Here is a 26,177-nt window from a genome sequence, read left to right as displayed (position 1 = left end):
ACTAATGAACTTCCAGGGAACGATCAAAGTGTAGACTGTTTCAGACATTACTCCCATGGAGGAAAGTGCGGATGGTGACTGTTGTATTCAATCCCGATTCAATTTCTGTGTTTGATCAACACTCTGATAGTCCACAGATTACAGAATGCCTCCAGATGTGCATCGAGAACTACTACTGGTCTAACAGGGAACGATCAAAGCGTAGAATCTTTGAGACATAACTCCCATGGAGGAAAGTGCACATGGTGAGTGTTGTATTCAATCCCGATGCACTTTCTGTGTTTCATCAACACTCTGATTGTCCACAGATTTCAGATTGCCTCCAGATGTGCATCTGAAAATACTACTGGCCTTCCTGGGAACGATCAAAGCGTAGACTCTTTGAGACATTACTCCCATGGAGATAAGTGGGCATGGTGACAGTTGTATTCAATCCCGATGCCATTTCTGTGTTTCATCAACACTCAGATAGTCCACAGATTACAGAATGCCTCCAGATGTGCATCGGAAACTACTACTGGTCTTCCATCGAACGATCAAAGCGTGGACTGTTTGAGACATTACTCCCGTGGAGGAAATTGCGCATGGTGACTGTTGTTATCAATCCCGATGCAATTTCTGTGTTTCATCAACACTTTGAAGGTCCACAGATTACAGAATGCCTCCAGATGTGCATCGGAAGCTACTACTGGTATTCCATGGAACGATCAAAGCGTACACTGTTTCAGATATTACTCCCATGGTGAAAAGTGGGGATGGTGACTGTTGTATTCCATCATGATGCAATTTCAATGTGTCATCAACACTCTGATAGTCCACAGATTACAGATTGCCTCCAGATGTGCATCGGAAACTACTACTGGTCTTCCTGGGAACGATCAAAGCGTAGACTGTTTTGAGACATTACTGCCATGGAGGAAAGTGCAGATGGGGACTGTTGTATTCAAACTCGATGCAATTTCTGTGATTCATCAACACTTTGAGATTCCACAGATTACAGAATGCCTCCAGATGTGCATCGGAAACTACTGCTGGTCTTCCAGGGAACGATCAAAGCGTAGACTGTTTGAGACATTACTCCCGTGGAGGAAAGTGCGCATGGTGACTGTTGTATTCAATCCCGATGCAATTTCTGTGTTTCATCAACACTTTGAAGGTCCACAGATTACAGAATGCCTCCAGATGTGCATCGGAAACTACTACTGGTCTTCCAGGGAACGATCAAATCATAGACTGTTTGAGACATTACTCCCATGGAGGAAAGTGCGCATGGTGACTGTTGTAATCAATCCCGATGCAATTTCTGTGTTTCATCAACACTCTGTTAGTCCACAGTTTACAGAATGCCACCAGATGTGCAACGGAGACTACTACTGGTATTATAGGGAACGATCAAAGCGTTGACTGTTTGAGACATTACTCCCATTTAGAAAAGTGCGCATGGTGACTGTTGTATTGAATCCCGATGCATTCTCTGTGTTTTATCAACACCCTGATAGTCCACAGATTACACAATGCCACCAGTTGTGCATTGGAAACCACTACAGGTCTTCCAGGGAACGATCAAAGCGCAGACTGTTTGAGACATTACTCCCATGGAGGGAAGTGCGCATGGTGACTGTTGTATTCAAAACCTATGCAATTTCTGTGTTTCATCAACATTCTGATAGTCCACATATGACAGAATGCCTTCGGATGTGCATCGGAAACTACTACTGGTCGTCCAGAGAACGATCAAAGCGTAGACTGTTTGAGACATTACTCCTAATGAGGAAAGTGCGCATGGTGACTGTTTTATTCAATCCCGATGCTATTTCTGTGTTTCTTCAACACTCTGGTAGTCCACAGATTACAGAATTCCACCAGATGTGCATCGGAATCTACTACTGGTCTTCCAGGGAACGATCTATGCGTAGACTGTTTGAGAATTACTCCCATGGAGGAAAGTGCGCATTTTGACTGTTGTATTCAATCCCGATGCAATTTCTGCGTTTCATCAACATTCAGATAGTCCACAGATTACAGAATGCCTCCAGATGTGCATCGGAAACTACTACTGGTCTTCCATCGAACGATCAAAGCGTGGACTGTTTGAGACATTACTCCCGTGGAGGAAAGTGCGCATGGTGACTGTTGTTATCAACCCCGATGCAATTTCAGTGTTCCATCAACACTTTGAAGGTCCACAGATTACAGAATGCCTCCAGATGTGCATCGGAAGCTACTACTGGAATTCCATTGAACGATCAAAGCGTTAACTGTTTCAGATATTACTCCCATGGAGAAAAGTGCGGATGGTGACTGTTGTATTCCATCATGATGCAATTTCTATGTTTTATCAACACTCTGATAGTCCACAGATTACAGATTGCCTCCAGATGTGCATCGGAAACTACTAATGGTCTTCCAGGAAACGATCAAAGCGTAGAATGTTTCAGACGTTACTCCCATGGAGGAAAGTGCGGATGGTGACTGTTGTATTCAATCCCGATGCAATTTCTGTGTTTCATAAACACTCTGATAGTCCACAGATTACAGATTGTCTCCAGATGTGCATCGGAAACTACTACTGGTCTTCCTGGGAACGATCAATGCGTAGACTGTATCAGACATTACTCCCATGGAGGAAAGTGCGGATTGTGACTGTTGTATTCACTCCCGATGCAATTTCTGTGTTTCATCAACACTTTGAAGTTCCACAGATTACAGAATGCCACCAGATGTGCATCGGAAACTACTACTGGTATTCCAGGGAACGATCAAAGCCTAGTCTGTTTCAGATATTACTCCCATGGAGAAAAGTGCGGATGGTGACTGTTGTAATCAATCCCGATGCAATTTCTGTGTTTCATCAACACTCAGATAGTCCACTGATTACAGTATGCCTCCAGATGTGCATCGGAAATTACTACTGGTCTTCCAGGAAACGATCAAATCGTAGACTGTTTGAGACATAACTCCCATGGAGGAAAGTGCGAATATTGACTGTTGTATTCAAACCCGATGCAATTTCTGTGTTTCATCAACACTCTGTTAGTCCACAGATTACAGAATGCCACCAGATGTGCAACGGAGACTACTACTGGTATTCCAGGGAACGATCAAAGCGTTGACTGTTTGAGACATTACTCCCATGGAGAAAAGTGCGCATGGTGACTGTTGTATTCAATCCCGATGCAATTTCTGTGTTTCATCAACACTCATATAGTCCACAGATTACGGAATGCCTTCTGATGTGGATCTGAAACTCCTACTGGTCTTCCAGGGAACGATCAAAGCGTAGACTGTTTGAGACATTACTCCCAAGAAGGAAGGTGCGCATGGTGACTGTTGTATTCAATCCCGATGCAATTTCTGTGTTTCATCAATATTCAGATAGTGCACAGATTACAGAATGCCTCCAGATGTGCATCGGAAACTACTACTGGTCTTCCAGGCAACGATCAAAGCGTAGACTGTTTGAGACATTACTCCCATGGAGTAAAGTGCGCATTGTGACTGTTGTATTCAATCCCATTGCAATATCTGTGTTTTATCAACACTCAGTTAGTCCACAGATTTCAGAATGCCTCCATATGTGTATGGGAAACTACTACAGGTCTTCCTGGGAACGATCAAAGCGTAGAGTGTATCAGACATTACTCCCATGGAAGAAAGTGTGGATTGTGACTGTTGTATTCACTCCCGATGCAATTTCTGTGTTTCATCAACAATTTGAAGGTCCACAGATTACAGAATGCCTCCAGATGTGCATCGGAAACTACTACTGGTATTCCATGGAACGATCAAAGCTTACACTGTTTCAGATATTACTCCCATGGAGAAATGTGCGGATGGTGACTGTTGTATTATATCATGATGCAATTTCTATGTTTCATCAACACTCTGATAGTCCACAGATTACAGATTGCTTCCAGATGTGCATCGGAAACTACTACTGGTCTTCCAGGAAACGATCAAAGCGTAGAATGTTTCAGACGTTACTCCCATGGAGGAAAGTGTGGATGGTGACTGTTGTATTCAATCCCGATGCAATTTCTGTGTTTCATAAACACTCTGCTAGTCCACAGATTACAGATTGTCTCCAGATGTGCATGGGAAACTACTACTGGTCTTCCTGGGAACGATCAAAGCGTAGACTGTATCAGACATTACTCCCATGGAGGAATGTGCGGATTGTGACTGTTGTATTCACTCCCGATGCAATTTCTGTGTTTCATCAACACTTTGAAGGACCACAGATTACACAATGCCTCCATATGTGCATCGGAAACTACTACTGGTATACCAGGGAACAATCAAATCCTACACTGTTTCAGATATTACTCAAATGGAGGAAAGTGCGGATGGTGACTGTTGTATTCCATCATGATGCAATTTCTATGTTTCATCAACACTCTGATAGTCCACAGATTACAGATTGCCTCCAGATGTGCATCGGAAACTACTACTGGTCTTCCAGTCCACAGATTACAGATTGCCACCAGATATGCATCGGATAATACTACTGGTCCTCCTGGGAACGATCAAACCGTAGACTGTTTGAGACATTACTGCCATGGAGGAAGGTGCGGATGGTGACTGTTGTATTCAAACTCGATGCAATTTCTGTGTTTCATCAACACTATGAGGGTCCACAGATTACAGAAAGCCTCCAGACGTTTTCGGAAACTACTGCTGGTCTTCCAGGGAACGATCAAAGCGTAGACAGTTTGAGACAATACTCCCGTGGAGGAAAGTGCGCATGGTGACTGTTGTATTCAATCCCGATGCAATTTCTGTGTTTCATCAACACTTTGAAGTTCCACAGATCACAGAATGCCTCCAGATGTGCATCGGAAGCTACTACTGGTCTTCCAGTCCACATAATACAGAATGCCTCCAGATGTGCATCGGAAACTACTACTGGTCTTCCAGGGAACGAACAAAGCATAGACTGTTTGAGACATTACTCCCATGGAGGAAAGTGCGCATGGTGACTGTTGTAATCAATCCTGATGCAATTTCTGTGTTTCATCAACACTCTGATAGTCCACAGATTACAGTATGCCTCCAGATGTGCATCGGAAATTACTACTGGTCTTCCAGGAAACGATCAAAGCGTAGACTGTTTGAGACATCACTCCCATTGAGGAAAGTGCGAATATTGACTGTTGTATTCAATCCCGATGCAATTTCTGTGTTTCATCAACACTCTGTTAGTCCACAGATTACAGAATGCCACCAGATGTGCAATGGAGACTACTACTGGTCTTCCAGGGAACGATCAAAGCGTTGACTGTTTGAGACATTACTCCCATGGAGAAAAGTGCGCATGGTGACAGTTGTATTCAATCCCGATGCTATGTCTTTGTTTCATCAACACTCTGATAGTCCACAGATTTCAGAATGCTACCAGATGTGCATCGGAAACTACTACTGGTATTCCAGGGAACGATCAAAGCGTAGAATGTTTGAGATATCACTCCCGTGGAGGAAAATGCGCATGGTGACTGTTTTATTCAATCCCGATGCGTTCTCTGTGTTTTATCAACACCCTGATAGTAGACAGATTACAGAATGCCACCAGCTGTGCATTGGAAACCACTACAGGTCTTCCAGAGAACGATCAAAGCGCAGACTGTTTGAGACATTACTCCCATGGAGGGAAGTGCGCATGGTGACTGTTATATTCAATCCCGATGCACTCTCTGTGTTTCATCAACACTCTGATAGTCCACAGATTACAGAATGCCTCCAGATGTGCATCGGAAACTACTACTGGTGCAAATGGGAACGATCAAAGCGTAGACTGTTTGAGACATTACTCCCATGGAGGAAAGTGCGCATGGTGACTGTTGTATTCAATCCCGATGCAATTTCTGTGTTTCATCAACACTCATATAGTCCACAGATTACAGAATGCCTCCTGATGTGGATCGGAAACTCCTACTGGTCTTCCAGGGAACGATCAAAGCGTAGACTGTTTGAGACATTACTCCCATGAAGGTAGGTGCACATGGTGACTGTTGTATTCAATCCCGATGCAATTTCTGTGTTTCATCAATATTCAGATAGTCCACAGATTACAGAATGCCTCCATATGTGCATCGGAAACTACTACTGGTCTTCCAGGCAACGATTAAAGCGTAGACTGTTTGAGACATTACTCCCATGGAGGAAAGTGCGCATTGTGACTGTTGTATTCAATCCCATTGCAATTTCTGTGTTTTATCAACACTCAGTTAGTCCACAGATTTCAGAATGCCTCCATATGTGCATGGGAAACTACTACTGGTCTTCCTGGGAACGATCAAATCGTAGAGTGTATCAGACATTACTCCCATGGAAGAAAGTGCGGATTGTGACTGTTGTATTCACTCCCGATGCAATTTCTATGTTTCATCAACAATTTGAAGCTCCACAGATTACAGAATGCCTCCAGATGTGCATCGGAAGCTACTACTGGTATTCCATGGAACGATCAAAGCGTACACGGTTTCAGATATTACTCCCATGGAGAAAAGTGCGGATGGTGACTGTTGTATTATATCATGATGCAATTTCTATGTTTCATCAACACTCTGATAGTCCACAGATTACAGATTGCCTCCAGATGTGCATCGGAAACTACTACTGGTCTTCCAGGAAACGATCAAAGCGTAGAATGTTTCAGACGTTACTCCCATGGAGGAAAGTGCGGATGGTGACTGTTGTATTCAATCCCGATGCAATTTCTGTGTTTCATAAACACTCTGCTAGTCCACAGATTACAGATTGTCTCCAGATGTGCATCGGAAACTACTACTGGTCTTCCTGGGAACGATCAAAACGTAGACTGTATCAGACATTACTTCCATGGAGGAAAGTGAGGATTGTGACTGTTGTATTCACTCCCGATGCAATTTCTGTGTTTCATCAACACTTTGAAGTTCCACAGACTACAGAATGCCTCCAGATGTGCATCGGAAACTACTACTGGTCTTCCAGTCCACAGAATACAGATTGCCACCAGATATGCATCGGATAATACTACTGGTCTTCCTGGGAACGATCAAAGCATAGACTGTGGGAGACATTACTCCCATGGAGGAATGTGCTCATGGTTACTGTTGTATTCAATCCCGATGCAATTTCTGTGTTTCATCAACACTTTGAAGGTCCACAGATTACAGAATGCCTCCAGATGTGCATCGGAAACTACTACTGGTCTTCCAGGGAACGATCAAAGCATAGACTGTTTGAGACATTACTCCCATGGAGGAAAGTGCGCATGGTGACTGTTTAATCAATCCCGATGCAATTTCTGTGTTTCATCAACACTCTGATAGTCCACAGATTACAGTATGCCTCCATATGTGCATCGGAAATTACTACTGGTCTTCCAGGAAACGATCAAAGCGTAGACTTTTTGAGACATCACTCCCATTGAGGTAAGTGCGAATATTGACTGTTGTATTCCATTCCGATGCAATTTCTGTGTTTCATCAACACTCTGTTAGTCCACAGATTACAGAATGCCACCAGATGTGCAACGGAGACTACTACTGGTCTTCCAGGGAACGATGAAAGCGTTGACTGTTTGAGACATTACTCTCATGGAGAAAAGTGCGCATGGTGACTGTTGTATTCAATCCCGATGCTATTTCTGTGTTTCATCAACACTCTGATAGTCCACAGATTTCAGAATGCCACCAGATGTGCATCGGAAACTACTACTGGTATTCCAGGGAACGATCAAAGCGTAGAATGTTTGAGATATCACTAACGTAGAGGAAAGTGCGCATGTTGACTGTTGTATTCAATCCCGATGCGTTCTCTGTGTTTTATCAACACCCTGATAGTCCACAGATTACAGAATGCCACCAGTTGTGCATTGGAAACCACTACAGGTCTTCCAGAGAACGATCAAAGCGCAGACCGTTTGAGACATTACTCCCATGAAAGGAAGTGCGCATGGTGACTGTTGTATTCAATCCCGATGCAATTTCTGTGTTTCATCAACACTCTGATAGTCCACAGATTACAGAATGCCACCAGATGTGCATCGGAAACTACTACTGGTCCAAATGGGAACGATCAAAGCGTAGACTGTTTGAGACATTACTCCCATGGAGGAAAGTGCGTATGGTGAGTGTTGTATTCAATCCCGATGCAATTTCTGTGTTTCATCAACACTCATATAGTCCACAGATTACAGAATGCCTCCTGATGTTGATCGGAAACTCCTGCTGGTCTTCCAGGGAACGATCAAAGCGTAGACTATTTGAGACATTACTCCCATGAAGGAAGGTGCGCATGGTGACTGTTGTATTCAATCCCGATGCCATTTCTGTGTTTCATCAATATTCAGATAGTCCACAGATTACAGAATGCCTCGAGATGTGCATCGGAAACTAGTACTGGTCTTCCAGGCAACGATCAAAACGTAGACTGTTTGAGACATTACTCCCATGGAGGAAGGTGCGCATTGTGACTGTTGTATTCAATCCCATTGCAATTTCTGTGTTTTATCAACACTCAGTTAGTCCACAGATTTCAGAATGCCTCCATATGTGCATGGGAAACTACTACTGGTCTTCCTGGGAACGATCAAAGCGTAGAGTGTATGAGACATTACTCCCATGGAAGAAAGTGCGGATTGTGACTGTTGTATTCACTCCCGATGCAATTTCTGTATTTCATCAACAATTTGAAGGTCCACAGATTACAGAATGCCTCCAGATGTGCATCGGAAGCTACTACTGGTATTCCATGGAACGATCAAAGCGTACACTGTTTCAGATATTACTCCCATGGAGAAAAGTGCGGATGGTGACTGTTGTATTATATCATGATGCAATTTCTATGTTTCATCAACACTCTCATAGTCCACAGATTACAGATTGCTTCCAGATGTGCATCGGAAACTACTACTGGTCTTCCAGGAAACGATCAAAACGTAGAATGTTTCAGACGTTACTCCCATGGAGGAAAGTGTGGATGGTGACTGTTGTATTCAATCCCGATGCAATTTCTGTGTTTCATAAACACTCTGCTAGTCCACAGATTACAGATTGTCTCCAGATGTGCATCGGAAACTACTAATGGTCTTCCTTGGAACGATCAAAGCGTAGACTGTATCAGACATTACTCCCATGGAGGAAAGTGCGGATTGTGACTGTTGTAATCAATCCCGATGGAATTTCTGTGTTTCATCAACATTCAGATAGTCCACAGATTTCAGAATGCCTCCATATGTGCAGGGGAAACTACTACTGGTCTTCCTGGGAACGATCAAAGGGTAGAGTGTATCAGACATTACTGCATGGAGGAAAGTGCGGATTGTGACTGTTGTATTCACTCCCGATGCAATTTCTGTGTTTCATCAACACTTTGAAGGTCCACAGATTACAGAATGCCTCCAGATGTGCATCGGAAACTGCTACAGGTATTCCATGGAACGATCAAAGCGTAGACTGTTTCAGATATTACTCCCATGCAGAAAAGTGCGGATGGTGACTGTTGTATTCCATCCCGATGCAATTTCTATGTTTCATCAACACTCTGATAGTCCACAGTTTACAGATTGCCTCCAGATGTGCATCGGAATCTTCTACTAGTCTTCATGGGTACGATCAAAACGTAGACTGTTTGAGACATTACTGCCATGGAGGAAAGTGCGGATGGTGCTCTTGTATTCAAACTAGATGCAATTTCTGTGTTTCATCTACACTTTGAGGGTCCACAGATTGCAGAATGCCTCCAGATGTGCATCGGAAACTACTACTGGTCTTCCAGGGAACAATCAAAACGTATACTGTTTGAGACATTACTCCCATGGAGGAAAGTGCGCATGTTGACTGTTGTATTCAATCTCGATGCTATTTCTATGTTTCATCATCACTCTGATAGTCCACGGATTACAGAATGCCACCAGATATGCATCGGAAACTACTACTGGTATTCCAGGAAACGATCGAAGCGTAGACTCTTTGAGATATCACTCCCGTGGAGGAAAATGCGCATGGTGACTGTTGTATTCAATCCTGATGCTATTTCTGTGTTTCATCAACACTCTGATACTCCACAGATTACGGAATGCCTCCAGATGCGCATCGGAAACTACTACTGGTCTTTCAGGGAACGATCAACGCGTAGACTGTATGAGACATTGCTCCCATGGAGGAAAGTGCGCATGGTGACTGTTGTATTCAAACCCGATGCCATTTCTGTGTTTCATCAACACTCTGACAGTCCACAGATTACAGAATGCCACCAGATGTGCATCGGAAACTACTACTGGTCCTCCAGGAAACAATCAAAGCGTAGAATGTTTCAGACGTTACTCCCATGGAGGAAAGTGCGGATGGTGACTGTTGTATTCAATCCCGATTCAATTTCTGTGTTTCATCAACAGTCGGATAGTCCACAGATTACAGAATGCCTCCAGATGTGCATCGGGAACTAGTACTGGTCTAACAGGGAACGATGAAAGCGTAGAATGTTTGAGACATTACTCCCAAGGAGGAAAGTGCGCATGGTGAGAGTTGTATTCAATCCCGACACAATTACTGTATTTCATCAACACCCTGATAGTCCTCAGATTACAGATTGCCTCCAGATGTGCATCGGAAACTACTACTGGTCTTCCATCGACCGATCAAATCGTGGACTGATAGAGACATTACTCCCGTGGAGGAAAGTGCGCATGGTGACTGTTGTATTCAATCGCGATGCTACTTCTGTGTTTCATCAACACTCTGATATTCCACAGATTACAGAATTTCTCCAGATTTGCATCGGAAACTACTACTGGTCTTCCAGGGAACGATCAACGCGTAGACTGTTTGAGACATTACTCCCATGGAGGAAAGTGCGCATGGTGACTGTTGTATTCAATCCCGATGCAATTTCTGTGTTTCATTAACACTCTGATAGTCCACAGATTACAGAATGCCTCCAGATGTGCATCGGAAATTACTACTGGTCTTCCAGGTAACGATCAAAGCGTAGACTGTTTGAGACATTACTCCCATGGAGGAAAGTGCGAATATTGACTGTTGTATTCAATCCCGATGCAATTTCTGTGTCTCATCAACACTCTGTTAGTCCACAGATTACAGAATGCCACCAGATGTGCATCGGAAACTACTACTGGTCTTCCAGGGAAAGATCAAATCGTAGACTATTTGAGACATTACTCCCATGGAGGAAAGTGCGCATGGTGACTGTTGTATTCAATCCTGATGCTATTTCTGTGTTTCATCAACACTCTGATAGTCCATAGATTACAGAATGCCACCAGATGTGCTTCGGAAACTTCTACTGGTCTTCCAGGGAACGATCAAAGCGTAGACTGTTTGAGAATTACTCCCATGGAGAAAAGTGCGGATGGTGACTGTTGTATTCACTCCCGATGCAATTTCTGTGTTTCATCAACACTCAGTTAGTCCACAGATTACAGAATGCCTCCAGATGTGCATCGGAAACTACTATTGGTCTTCCTGGGAACGATCAAAGCATAGACTGTTTGAGACATTACTCCCACGGAGGAAAGTGCGCATGGTGACTGTTGTATTCAATCCCGATGCAATATCTGTGTTTCATCAACACTCAGATAGTCCACAGATTACAGAATGCCTCCTGATGTGCGTTGGAAACTCCTACTGTTCTTCCAGGGAACGATCAAAGCATAGACTGTTTGAGACATTACTCCCATGGAGGAAAGTGCGCATGGTGACTGTTGTATTCAATCCCGATGCAATTTCTGTGTTTCATCAACATTCAGATAGTCCACAGATTTCAGAATGCCTCCATATGTGCATGGGAAACTACTACTGGTCTTCCTGGGAACGATCAAAGCGTAGAGTGTATCAGACATTACTCCCATGGAGGAAAGTGCGGATTGTGACTGTTGTATTCACTCCCGATGCAATTTCTGTGTTTCATCAACACTTTGAAGGTCCACAGATTACAGAATGCCTCCAGATGTGCATCGGAAACTACTACTGGTATTCCATGGAACGATCAAAGCGTAGACTATTTCAGATATTACTCCCATGCAGAAAAGTGCGGATGGTGACTGTTGTATTCCATCCCGATGCAATTTCTATGTTTCATCAACACTCTGATAGTCCACAGTTTACAGATTACCTCCAGATGTGCATCGGAATCTTCTACTAGTCTTCATGGGAACGTTCAAAGCGTAGACTTTTTGAGACATTACTGTCATGGAGGAAAGTGCGGATGGTGCTGTTGTATTCAAACTCGATGCTATTTCTGTGTTTCATCTACACTTTGAGGGTCCACAGATTGCAAAATGCCACAAGATGTGCATCGGAAACTACTACTGGTATTCCAGGGAACGATCGAAGCGTAGACTGTTTGAGACATTACTCCCAAGGAGGAAATTGCTCATGATGACAGTTGTACTCAATCCCGATGCTATTTCTGTTTTTCATCAACACTCTGATAGTCCACAGATTACCGAATGCCACCAGATGTTTATCGGAAACTACTACTGGTCTTCTAGGGAACGATCAAAGCGTAGACTGTTTGAGAATTACTCCCATGGAGGAAAGTGCGCATGGTGACTGTTGTATTCAATCCCGATGGAATTTCTGTGTTTCATTAACACTCTGATAGTCCACAGATTACAGAATGCCTCATGATGTGCATCGAAAACTACTACTGGTCTTCCAGGGAACGATCAAAGCGCAGACTGTTGGGGACATTACTCACATGGAGAAAAGTGCGCATGGTGACTGTTGTATTCAATCCCGATGCAATTTCTGTGTTTCGTCAACACTCAGATAGTCCACAGATTACAGAATGCCTCCAGATGTGCATCGGAAAGTACTACTGGTCTTCCATCGAACGATAAAATCGTGGACTGTTTGAGACATTACTCCCGTGGAGGAAAGTGCGCATGGTGACTGTTGTTATCAATCCCGATGCAATTTCTGTGTTCCATCAAGACTGATAGTCCATAGATTACAGAATGCCACCAGATGTGCATCGGAAACTTCTACTGGTCTTTCAGGGAACGATCAACGCGTAGACTGTATGAGACATTACTCCCATGGAGGAAAGTGCGCATGGTGACTGTTGTATTCAAACCCGATGCCATTTCTGTGTTTCATCAACACTCTGACAGTACACAGATTACAGAATGCCACCAGATGTGCATCGGAAACTACTACTGGTCTAAATGGGAACGATCAAAGCGTAGACTGTTTGAGACATTACTCCCATGGAGGAAAGTGCGCATGGTGACTGTTGTATACAATCCCGATGCAATTTCTGTGTTTCATCAACACTCATATAGTCCACAGATTACAGAATGCCTCCTGATGTGGATCGGAAACTCCTACTGGTCTTCCAGGGAACGATCAAAGCGTAGACTGTTTGAGACATTACTCCCATGAAGGAAGGGGCGCATGGTGACAGTTGTATTCAATCCCGATGCAATTTCTGTGTTTCATCAATATTCAGATAGTCCACAGATTACAGAATGCCTCCAAATGTGCATCGGAAACTACTACTGGTCTTCCAGGCAACGATTAAAGCGTAGACTGTTTGAGACATTACTCCCATGGAGGAAAGTGCGCATTGTGACTGTTGTATTCAATCCCATTGCAATTTCTGTGTTTTATCAACACTCAGTTAGTCCACAGATTACAGAATGCCTCCATATGTGCATGGGACACTACTACTGGTCTTCCTGGGAACGATCAAAGCGTAGAGTGTATCAGACATTACTCCCATGGATGAAAGTGCGGATTGTGACTGTTGTATTTACTCCCGATGCAATTTCTGTGTTTCATCAACAATTTGAAGGTCCACAGATTACAGAATGCCTCCAGATGTGCATCGGAAGCTACTACTGGTATTCCATGGAACGATCAAAGCGTACACTTTTTCAGATATTACTCCCATGGAGAAAAGTGCGGATGGTGACTGTTGTATTATATCATGATGCAATTTCTATGTTTCATCAACACTCTGATAGTCCACAGATTACAGATTGCCTCCAGATGTGCATCGGAAACTACTACTGGTCTTCCAGGAAACGATCAAAGCGTAGAATGTTTCAGACGGTACTCCCATGGAGGAAAATGCGGATGGTGACTGTTGTATTCAATCCCGATGCAATTTCTGTGTTTCATAAACACTCCGCTAGTCCACAGATTACAGATTGTCCCCAGATGTGCATCGGAAACAACTACTGGTCATCCTGGGAACGATCAAAACGTACACTGTATCAGACATTTCTCCCATGGAGGAAAGTGCGGATTGTGACTGTTGTATTCACTCCCGATGCAAATTCTGTGTTTCATCAACACTTTGAAGTTCCACAGACTACAGAATGCCTCCAGATGTGCATCGGAAACTACTACTGGTCTTCCAGTCCACAGAATACAGATTGCCACCAGATATGCATCGGATAATACTACTGGTCTTCCTGGGAACGATCAAAGCATAGACTGTGTGAGACATTACTCCCATGGAGGAATGTGCTCATGGTGACTGTTGTATTCAATCCCGATGCAACTTCTGTGTTTCATCAACACTTTGAAGGTCCACAGATTACAGAATGCCTCCAGATGTGCATCGGAAACTACTACTGGTCTTCCAGGGAACGATCAAAGCATATACTGTTTGAGACATTACTTCCATGGAGGAAAGTGCGCATGGTGACTGTTTAATCAATCCCGATGCAATTTCTGTGTTTCATCAACACTCTGATAGTCCACAGATTACAGTATGCCTCCAGATGTGCATCGGAAATTACTACTGGTCTTCCATGAAACGATCAAAGCGTAGACTTTTTGAGACATCACTCCCATTGAGGAAAGTGCGAATATTGACTGTTGTATTCCATTCCGATGCAATTTCTGTGTTTCATCAACACTCTGTTAGTCCACAGATTACAGAATGCCACCAGATGTGCAACGGAGACTACCACTGGTCTTCCAGGGAACGATGAAAGCGTTGACTGTTTGAGACATTACTCTCATGGAGAAAAGTGCGCATGGTGACTGTTGTATTCAATCCCGATGCTATTTCTGTGTTTCATCAACACTCTGATAGTCCACAGATTACAGAATGCCACCAGTTGTGCATTGGAAACCACTACAGGTCTTCCAGAGAACGATCAAAGCGCAGACTGTTTGAGACATTACTCCCATGGAAGGAAGTGCGCATGGTGACTGTTGTATTCAATCCCGATTCAATTTCTGTGTTTCATCAACACTCTGATAGTCCACAGATTACAGAATGCCACCAGATGTGCGTCGGAAACTACTACTGGTCTTCCTGGGAACGATCAAAGCGTAGACTGTTTGAGACATTACTCCCATGGAGGAAAGTGCGTATGGTGACTGTTGTATTCAATCCCGATGCAATTTCTGTGTTTCATCAACACTCATATAGTCCACAGATTACAGAATGCCTCCTGATGTGGATCGGAAACTCCTACTGGTCTTCCAGGGAACGATCAAAGCGTAGACTGTTTGAGACATTACTCCCATGAAGGAAGGTGCGCATGGTGACTGTTGTATTCAATCCCGATGCCATTTCTGTGTTTCATCAATATTCAGATAGTCCACAGATTACAGAATGCCTCCAGACGTGCATCGGAAACTAGTACTGGTCTTCCAGGCAACGATCAAAACGTAGACTGTTTGAGACATTACTCCCATGGAGGAAAGTGCGCATTGTGACTGTTGTATTGAATCCCATTGCAATTTCTGTGTTTTATCAACACTCAGTTAGTCCACAGATTTCAGAATGCCTCCATATGTGCATGGGAAACTACTACTGGTCTTCCTGGGAACGATCAAAGCGTAGAGTGTATCAGACATTACTCCCATGGAAGAAAGTGCGGATTGTGACTGTTGTATTCACTCCCGATGCAATTTCTGTGTTTCATCAACAATTTGAAGGTCCACAGATTACAGAATGCCTCCAGATGTGCATCGGAAGCTACTACTAGTATTCCATGGAACGATCAAAGCGTACACTGTTTCAGATATTACTCCCATGGAGAAAAGTGCGGATGGTGACTGTTGTATTATATCATGATGCAATTTCTATGTTTCATCAACACTCTGATAGTCCACAGATTACAGATTGCCTCCAGATGTGCATCGGAAACTACTACTGGTCTTCCAGGAAACGATCAAAGCGTAGAATGTTTCAGACGTTACTCCCATGGAGGAAAGTGTGGATGGTGACTGTTGTATTCAATCCCGATGCAATTTCTGTGTTTCATAAACACTCTGCTAGTCCACAGATTACAGATTGTCTCCAGATGTGCATCGGAAACTACTAATGGTCTTCCTTGGAACGATCAAAGCGTAGACTGTATCAGACATTACTCCCATGGAGGAAAGTGCGGATTGTGACTGTTGTGTTCACTCCTGATGCAATATCTGTGTTTCATCAACACTTTGAAGGTCCACAGATTACAGAATGCCTCCATATGTGCATCGGAAACTACTACTGGTATACCAGGGAACGATCAAAGCCTACACTGTTTCAGATATTACTCCCATGGAGAAAAGTGCGGATGGTGACTGTTGTATTCACTCCCGATGCAATTTCTGTGTTTCATCAACACTCAGTTAGTCCACAGATTACAGAATGCCTCCAGATGTGCATCGGAAACTACTATTGGTCTTCCTGGGATCGATCAAAGCATAGACTGTTTGAGACATTACTCCCATGGAGGAAAGTGCGCATGGTGACTGTTGTATTCAATCCCGATGCAATTTCTGTGTTTCATCAACATTCAGATAGTCCACAGATTTCAGAATGCCTCCATATGTGCATGGGAAACTACTACTGGTCTTCCTGGGAACGATCAAAGCGTAGAGTGTATCAGACATTACTCCCATGGAGGAAAGTGCGGATTGTGACTGTTGTATTCACTCCCGATGCAATTTCTGTGTTTCATCAACACTGTGAAGGTCCACAGATTACAGAATGACTCCAGATGTGCATCGGAAACTACTACTGGTATTCCAGGGAACGATCAAAGCGTAGACTGTTTGAGACATTACTCCCATGGAGGAAAGTGCGGATAGTGACTGTTGTATTCAATCCCGATGCAATTTCTGTGTTTCATCAACACTCTGATATTCCACAGATTACAGAATGCCACCAGATGTTTATCGGAAACTACTACTGGTCTTCTAGGGAACGATCAAAGCGTAGACTGTTTGAGAATTACTCCCATGGAGGAAAGTGCGCATGGTGACTGTTGTATTCAATCCCGATGTAATTTCTGTGTTTCATTAACACTCTGATAGTCCACAGATTACAGAATGCCTCATGATGTGCATCGAAAACTACTACTGGTCTTCCAGGGAACAATCAAAACGTAGACTGTATGAGACACTATCCCCATGGAGGAAAGTGCGCATGGTGACTGTTGTATTCAATCCCGATGCTATTTCTGTGTTTCATCAACACTCTGATAGTAAATAGATTACAGAATGCCACCAGATGTGCATCGGAAACTTCTACTGGTCTTCCAGGGAACGATCAAAGCGCAGACTGTTGGGGACATTACTCACATGGAGAAAAGTGCGCATGGTGACTGTTGTATTCAATCCCGATGCAATTTCTGTGTTTCATCAACACTCAGATAGTCCACAGATTACAGAATGCCTCCAGATGTGCATCGGACAGTACTACTGGTCTTCCATCGAACGATAAAATCGTGGACTGTTTGAGACATTACTCCCGTGGAGGAAAGTGCGCATGGTGACTGTTGTTATCAATCCCGATGCAATTTCTGTGTTCCATCAAGACTGATAGTCCATAGATTACAGAATGCCACCAGATGTGCATCGGAAACTTCTACTGGTCTTTCAGGGAACGATCAACGCGTAGACTGTATGAGACATTACTCCCATGGAGGAAAGTGCGCATGGTGACTGTTGTATTCAAACCCGATGCCATTTCTGTGTTTCATCAACACTCTGACAGTACACAGATTACAGAATGCCACCAGATGTGCATCGGAAACTACTACTGGTCTTCCAGGAAACAATCAAAGCGTAGAATGTTTCAGACGTTACTCCCATGGAGGAAAGTGCGGATGGTGACTGTTGTATTCAATCCCGATTCAATTTCTGTGTTTCATCAACAGTCTGATAGTACACAGATTACAGAATGCCTCCAGATGTGCAACGGGAACTAGTACTGGTCTAACAGGGAACGATCAAAGCGTAGAAAGTTTGAGACATTACTCCCATGGAGGAATGTGCGCACGGTAAGTGTTGTATTCAATCCCGACGCAATTACAGTGTTTCATCAACACTCTGATAGTCCTCAGATTACAGATTGCCTCCAGATGTGCATCGGAAACTAGTACTGGTCTTCCATCGTACGATCAAATCGTGGACTGATTGAGACATTACTCCCGTGGAGGCAAATGCGCATGGTGACTGTTGTATTCAATCCCTATGCTATTTCTGTGCTTCATCAACACTCTGATACTCCACAGATTACGGAATGCCTCCAGATGAGCATCGGAAATTACTACTGGTCTTCCAGGTAACGATCAAAGCGTAGACTGTTTGAGACATTACTCCCATGGAGGAAAGTGCGAATATTGACTGTTGTATTCAATCCCGATGCAATTTCTGTGTCTCATCAACACTCTGTTAATCCACAGATTACAGAATGCCACCAGATGTGCATCGAAAACTACTACTGGTCTTCCAGGTAACGATCAAAGCGTAGACTATTTCAGACATTACTCCCATGGAGGAAAGTGCGCATGGTGACTGTTGTATTCAATCCTGATGCTATTTCTGTGTTTCATCAACACTCTGATAGTCCATAGATTACAGAATGCTACCAGATGTGCTTCGGAAACTTCTACTGGTCTTCCAGGGAACGATCAAAGCGTAGACTGTTGGAGACATTACTCCCATGGAGAAAAGTGCGCATGGTGACTGTTGTATTCAATCCCGACGCAATTTCTGTGTTTCATCAACACTCAGATAGTCCACAGGTTATAGAATGCCTCCAGATGTGCATCGGAAACTACTACTGGTCTTCCATAAAACGATTAAATCGTGGACTGTTTGAGACATTACTTCCATGGAGGAAAGTGTGCATGGTGACTGTTGTATTCATTCCCGATGCTATATCTGTGTTTCACCAACACTCAGATAGTCCACAGATTACAGAATGCCTCCTGATGTGCATCGGAAACTTCTACTGGTCTTCCAGGGAACGATCAAAGCGTAGACTGTTTGAGACATTACTCCCATGGAGGAAAGTGCGCATGGTGACTGTTGTATTCAATCCCGATGCAATTTCTGTGTTTCATCAACATTCAGATAGTCCACAGATTTCAGAATGCCTCCATATGTGCATGGGAAACTACTACTGGTCTTCCTGGGAACGATCAAAGCGTAGAGTGTATCAGACATTACTACCATGGAGGAAAGTGCGGATTGTGACTGTTGTATTCACTCCCGATGCAATTTCTGTGTTTCATCATCACTTTGAAGGTCCACAGATTACAGAATGCCTCCAGATGTGCATCGGAAACTACTACTGGTATTCCATGGAACGATCAAAGCGTAGACTGTTTCAGATATTACTTCCATGCAGAAAAGTGCGGATGGTGACTGTTGTATTACATCCCGATGCAATTTCTATGTTTCATCAACACTCTGATAGTCCACAGTTTACAGATTGCCTCCAGATGTGCATCGGAATCTTCTACTAGTCTTCATGGCAACGATCAAAGCGTAGACTGTTTGAGATATCACTCCCGTGGAGGAAAGTGCGCATGGTGACTGTTGTATTCAATCCCGAAGCATTCTCTGTGTTTCATCAACACTCTGATAGTCCACAGATTACAGAATGCCACCAGTTGTGCATCGGAAACCATTACTGGTCTTTCAGGGAACGATCAAAGCGTAGACTGTTTGAGACATTACTCGATTGGAGGAATGTGCGCATGGTAACTGTTGTATTCAATCCCAATGCAATTTCTGTGTTACATCAACACTCTGATAGTCCACAGATTACAGAATGCCACCAGATGTGGATCGAAAACTGCTTCTGGTCTTCCAGAGAACCATCAAAGCGTAGACTGTTTGAGACATTACTCCCAAGGAGGAATTTGCTCATGATGACTGTTGTACTCAATCCCGATGCTATTTCTGTTTTTCATCAACACTCTGATAGTCCACAGATTACAGATTGCCTCCAGATGTGCATCGGAAACTACTACTGGTCTTCCAGTCCACAGATTACAGATTGCCACCAGATATGCATCGGATAATACTACTGGTCCTCCTGGGAACGATTAAAGCATAGACTGTGTGAGACATTACTCCCATGGAGGAATGTACTCATGGTGATTGTTGTATTCAATCAAGATGCAATTTCTGTGTTTCATCAACACTTTGAAGGTCCACAGATTACAGAATGCCTCCAGATGTGCATTGGAAACTGCTACAGGTATTCCATGGAACGATCAAAGCGTAGACTGTTTCAGATATTACTCCCATGCAGAAAAGTGCGGATGGTGACTGTTGTATTCCATCCCGTTGCAATTTCTATGTTTCATCAACACTCTGATAGTCCACAGTTTACAGATTGCCTCCAGATGTGCATCGGAATCTTCTACTAGTCTTCATGGGAACGATCAAATCGTAGACTGTTTGAGACATTACTGCCATGGAGGAAGGTGCGGATGGTGCTCTTGTATTCAAACTACATGCAATTTCTGTGTTTCATCTACACTTTGAGGGTCCACAGATTGCAGAATGCCTCCAGATGTGCATCGGAAACTACTACTGGTCTTTCAGGGAACGATCAACGCGTAGAGTGTATGAGACATTGCTCCCATGGGGGAAAGTGCGCATGGTGACTGTTGTATTCAAACCCGATGCCATTTCTGTGTTTCATCAACACTCTGACAGTCCACAGATTACAGAATGCCACCAGATGTGCATCGGAAACTACTACTGGTCTTCCAGGAAACAATCAAAGAGTAGAGTTTTTCAGACGTTACTCCCATGGAGGAAAGTGCGGATGGTGACTGTTGTATTCAATCCCGATTCAATTTCTGTGTTTCATCAACAGTCGGATAGTCCACAGATTACAGAATGCCTCCAGATGTGCATCGGGAACTAGTACTGGTCTAACAGGGAACGATGAAAGCGTAGAATGTTTGAGACATTACTCCCAAGGAGGAAAGTGCGCATGGTGAGTGTTGTATTCAATCCCGACACAATTACTGTGTTTCATCAACACTCTGATAGTCCTCAGATTACAGATTGCCTCCAGATGTGCATCGGAAACTACTACTGGTCTTCCATCGACCGATCAAATCGTGGACTGATTGAGACATTACTCCCGTGGAGGAAAGTGCGCATGGTGACTGTTGTATTCAATCGCGATGCTACTTCTGTGTTTCAGCAACACTCTGATATTCCACAGATTACAGAATGCCTCCAGATTTGCATCGGAAACTACTACTGGTCTTCCAGGGAACGATCAAAGCGTAGACTGTTTGAGACATTACTCCCATGGAGGAAAGTGCGAATATTGACTGTTGTATTCAATCCCGATGCAATATCTGTGTCTCATCAACACTCTGTTAGTCCACAGATTACAGAATGCCACCAGATGTGCATCGGAAACTACTACTGGTCTTCCAGGGAACGATCAAAGCGTAGACTATTTGAGACATTACTCCCATGGAGGAAAGTGCGCATGGTGACTGTTGTATTCAATCCTGATGCTATTTCTGTGTTTCATCAACACTCTGATAGTCCATAGATTACAGAATGCCACCAGATGTGCTTCGGAAACTTCTACTGGTCTTCCAGGGAACGATCAAAGCGTAGACTGTTTGGGAATTACTCCCATGGAGAAAAGTGCGGATGGTGACTGTTGTATTCACTCCCGATGCAATTTCTGTGTTTCATCAACACTCAGTTAGTCCACAGATTACAGAATGCCTCCAGATGTGCATCGGAAACTACTATTGGTCTTCCTGGGAACGATCAAAGCATAGACTGTTTGAGACATTACTCCCATGGAGGAAAGTGCGCATGGTGACTGTTGTATTAAATCCCGATGCAATTTCTGTGTTTCATCAACACTCAGATAGTCCACAGATTACAGAATGCCTCCTGATGTGCGTTGGAAACTCCTACTGGTCTTCCAGGGAACGATCAAAGCGTAGACTGTTTGAGACATTACTCCCATGGAGGAAAGTGCGCATGGTGACTGTTGTATTCACTCCCGATGCAATTTCTGTGTTTCATCAACACTGTGAAGGTCCACAGATTACAGAATGACTCCAGATGTGCATCGGAAACTACTACTGGTATTCCATGGAACGATCAAAGCGTAGACTATTGCAGATATTACTCCCATGCAGAAAAGTGCTGATGGTGACTGTTGTATTCCATCCCGATGCAATTTCTATGGTTTTTATCAACACTCTGATAGTCCACAGTTTACAGATTACCTCCAGATGTGCATCGGAATCTTCTACTAGTCTTCATGGGAACGTTCAAAGCGTAGACTGTTTGAGACATTACTGTCGTGGAGGAAAGTGCGGATGGTGCTGTTGTATTCAAACTCGATGCAATTTCTGTGTTTCATCTACACTTTGAGGGTCCACAGATTGCAGAATGCCTCCAGATGTGCATCGGAAACTACTACTGGTCTTCCAGGGAACGATCAAAGCGTTAACTATTTGAGACATTACTCCCATGGAGGAAAGTGCGCATGTTGACTGTTGTATTCAATCTCGACGCTATTTCTGTGTTTCATCAACACTCCGATAGTCCACAGATTACAGAATGCCACAAGATGTGCATCGGAAACTACTACTGGTATTCCAGGGAACGATCGAAGCGTAGACTGTTTGAGTTATCACTCCCGTGGAGGAAAGTTCGCATGGTGACTGTTGTATTCAATCCCGATGCATTCTCTGTGTTTCATCAACACTCTGATAGTCCACAGATTAGTGAATGCCACCAGTTGTGCATCGGAAACCATTACTGGTCTTTCAGGGAACGATCAAAGCGTAGACTGTTTGAGACATTACTCCCGTGGAGGAATGTGCGCATGGTAACTGTTGTATTCAATCCCAATGCAATTTCTGTGTTACATCAACACTCTGATAGTCCACAGATTACAGAATGCCACCAGATGTGCATCGGAAACTACTACTGGTGTTCCAGGGAACGATCAAATCGTAGACTGTTTGAGACATTACTCCCATGGATGGAAGTGCGGATGGTGACTGTTGTATTCAATCCCGATGAAATTTCTGTGTTTCATCAACACTCTCTTAGTCCACAGATTACAGAATGCCACCAGATGTGGATCGAAAACTGCCTCTGGTCTTCCAGAGAACCATCAAAGCGTAGACTGTTTGAGACATTACTCCTAAGGAGGAAATTGCTCATGATGACTGTTGTATTCAATCCCGATGCTATTTCTGTTTGTCATCAACACTCTGATAGTCCACATATTACCGAATGCCACCAGATGTTTATCGGAAACTACTACTGGTCTTCTAGGGAACGATCAAAGCGTAGACTGTTTGAGAATTACTCCCATGGAGGAAAGTGCGCATGGTGACTGTTGTATTCAATCCCGATGTAATTTCTGTGTTTCATTAACACTCTGATAGTCCACAGATTACAGAATGCCTCATGATGTGCATCGAAAACTACTACTGGTCTTCCAGGGAACAATCAAAACGTAGACTGTTTGAGACACTATCCCCATGGAGGAAAGTGCGCATGGTGACTGTTGTATTCAATCCCGATGCTATTTCTGTGTTTCATCAACACTCTGATAGTCCATAGATTACAGAATGCCACCAGATGTGCATCGGAAACTTTTACTGGTCTTCCAGGGAACGATCAAAGCGCAGACTGTTGGGGACATTACCACATGGAGAAAAGTGCGCATGGTGACTGTTGTATTCAATCCCGATGCAATTTCTGTGTTTCATCAACACTCAGATAGTCCACAGATTACAGAATGCCTCCAGATGTGCATCGGAAAGTACTACTGGTCTTCCATCGAACGATAAAATCGTGGACTGTTTGAGACATTACTCCCGTGGAGGAAAGTGCGCATGGTGACTGTTGTTATCAATCCCGATGCAATTTCTGTGTTCCATCAAGACTGATAGTCCATAGATTACAGAATGCCACCAGATGTGCATCGGAAACTTCTACTGGTCTTTCAGGGAACGATCAACGCGTAGACTGTATGAGACATTACTCCCATGGAGGAAAGTGCGCATGGTGACTCTTGTATTCAAACCCGATACCATTTCTGTGTTTCATCAACACTCTGACAGTTCACAGATTACAGAATGAGACCAGATGTGCATCGGAAACTACTACTGGTCTTCCAGGAAACAATCAAAGCGTAGAATGTATCAGACGTTACTCCCATGGAGGAAAGTGCGGATGGTGACTGTTGTATTCAATCCCGATTCAATTTCTGTGTTTCTTCAACAGTCTGATAGTACACAGATTACAGAATGCCTCCAGATGTGCATCAGGAACTAGTACTGGTCTAACAGGGAACGATCAAAGCGTAGAAAGTTTGAGACATAACTCCCATGGAGGAATGTGCGCATGGTGAGTGTTGTATTCAATCCCGACGCAATTACAGTGTTTCATCAACACTCTGATAGTCCTCAGATTACAGATTGCCTCCAGATGTGCATCGGAAACTACTACTGGTCTTCCATCGTACGATCAAATCGTGGACTGATTGAGACATTACTCCCGTGGAGGCAAATGCGCATGGTGACTGTTGTATTCAATCCCGGTGCTATTTCTGTGCTTCATCAACACTCTGATACTCCACAGATCACGGAATGCCTCCAGATGAGCATCGGAAATTACTACTGGTCTTCCAGGTAACGATCAAAGCGTAGACTGTTTGAGACATTACTCCCATGGAGGAAAGTGCGAATATTGACTGTTGTATTCAATCCCGATGCAATTTCTGTGTTTCATCAACACTCAGTTAGTCCACAGATTTCAGAATGCCTCCAGATGTGTATCGGAAACTACTATTGGTCTTCCTGGGAACGATCAAAGCATAGACTGTTTGAGACATTTCCCCCATGGAGGAAAGTGCGCATGGTGACTGTTGTATTCAATCCCGATGCAATTTCTGTGTTTCATCAACACTCAGATAGTCCACAGATTACAGAATGCCTCCTGATGTGCATTGGAAACTCCTACTGGTCTTCCAGGGAACGATCAAAGCGTAGACTGTTTGAGAATTACTCCCATGGAGGAAAGTGCGCATGGTGACTGTTGTATTCAATCCCGATGGAATTTCTGTGTTTCATTAACACTCTGATAGTCCACAGATTACAGAATGCCTCATGATGTGCATCGAAAACTACTACTGGTCTTCCAGGGAACGATCAAAGCGCAGACTGTTGGGGACATTACTCACATGGAGAAAAGTGCGCATGGTGACTGTTGTATTCAATCCCGATGCAATTTCTGTGTTTCGTCAACACTCAGATAGTCCACAGATTACAGAATGCCTCCAGATGTGCATCGGAAAGTACTACTGGTCTTCCATCGAACGATAAAATCGTGGACTGTTTGAGACATTACTCCCGTGGAGGAAAGTGCGCATGGTGACTGTTGTTATCAATCCCGATGCAATTTCTGTGTTCCATCAAGACTGATAGTCCATAGATTACAGAATGCCACCAGATGTGCATCGGAAACTTCTACTGGTCTTTCAGGGAACGATCAACCCGTAGACTGTATGAGACATTACTCCCATGGAGGAAAGTGCGCATGGTGACTGTTGTATTCAAACCCGATGCCATTTCTGTGTTTCATCAACACTCTGACAGTACACAGATTACAGAATGCCACCAGATGTGCATCGGAAACTACTACTGGTCTAAATGGGAACGATCAAAGTGTAGACTGTTTGAGACATTACTCCCATAGAGGAAAGTGCGCATGGTGACTGTTGTATTCAATCCCGATGCAATTTCTGTGTTTCATCAACACTCATATAGTCCACAGATTACAGAATGCCTCCTGATGTGGATCGGAAACTCCTACTGGTCTTCCAGGGAACGATCAAAGCGTAGACTGTTTGAGACATTACTCCCATGAAGGAAGGTGCGCATGGTGACAGTTGTATTCAAT

Source organism: Schistocerca gregaria, chromosome 4 (assembly GCF_023897955.1).
Source record: "Schistocerca gregaria isolate iqSchGreg1 chromosome 4, iqSchGreg1.2, whole genome shotgun sequence".
Lineage (NCBI taxonomy): Eukaryota > Metazoa > Arthropoda > Insecta > Orthoptera > Acrididae > Schistocerca > Schistocerca gregaria.
This window is presented reverse-complemented; position numbering follows the sequence as displayed.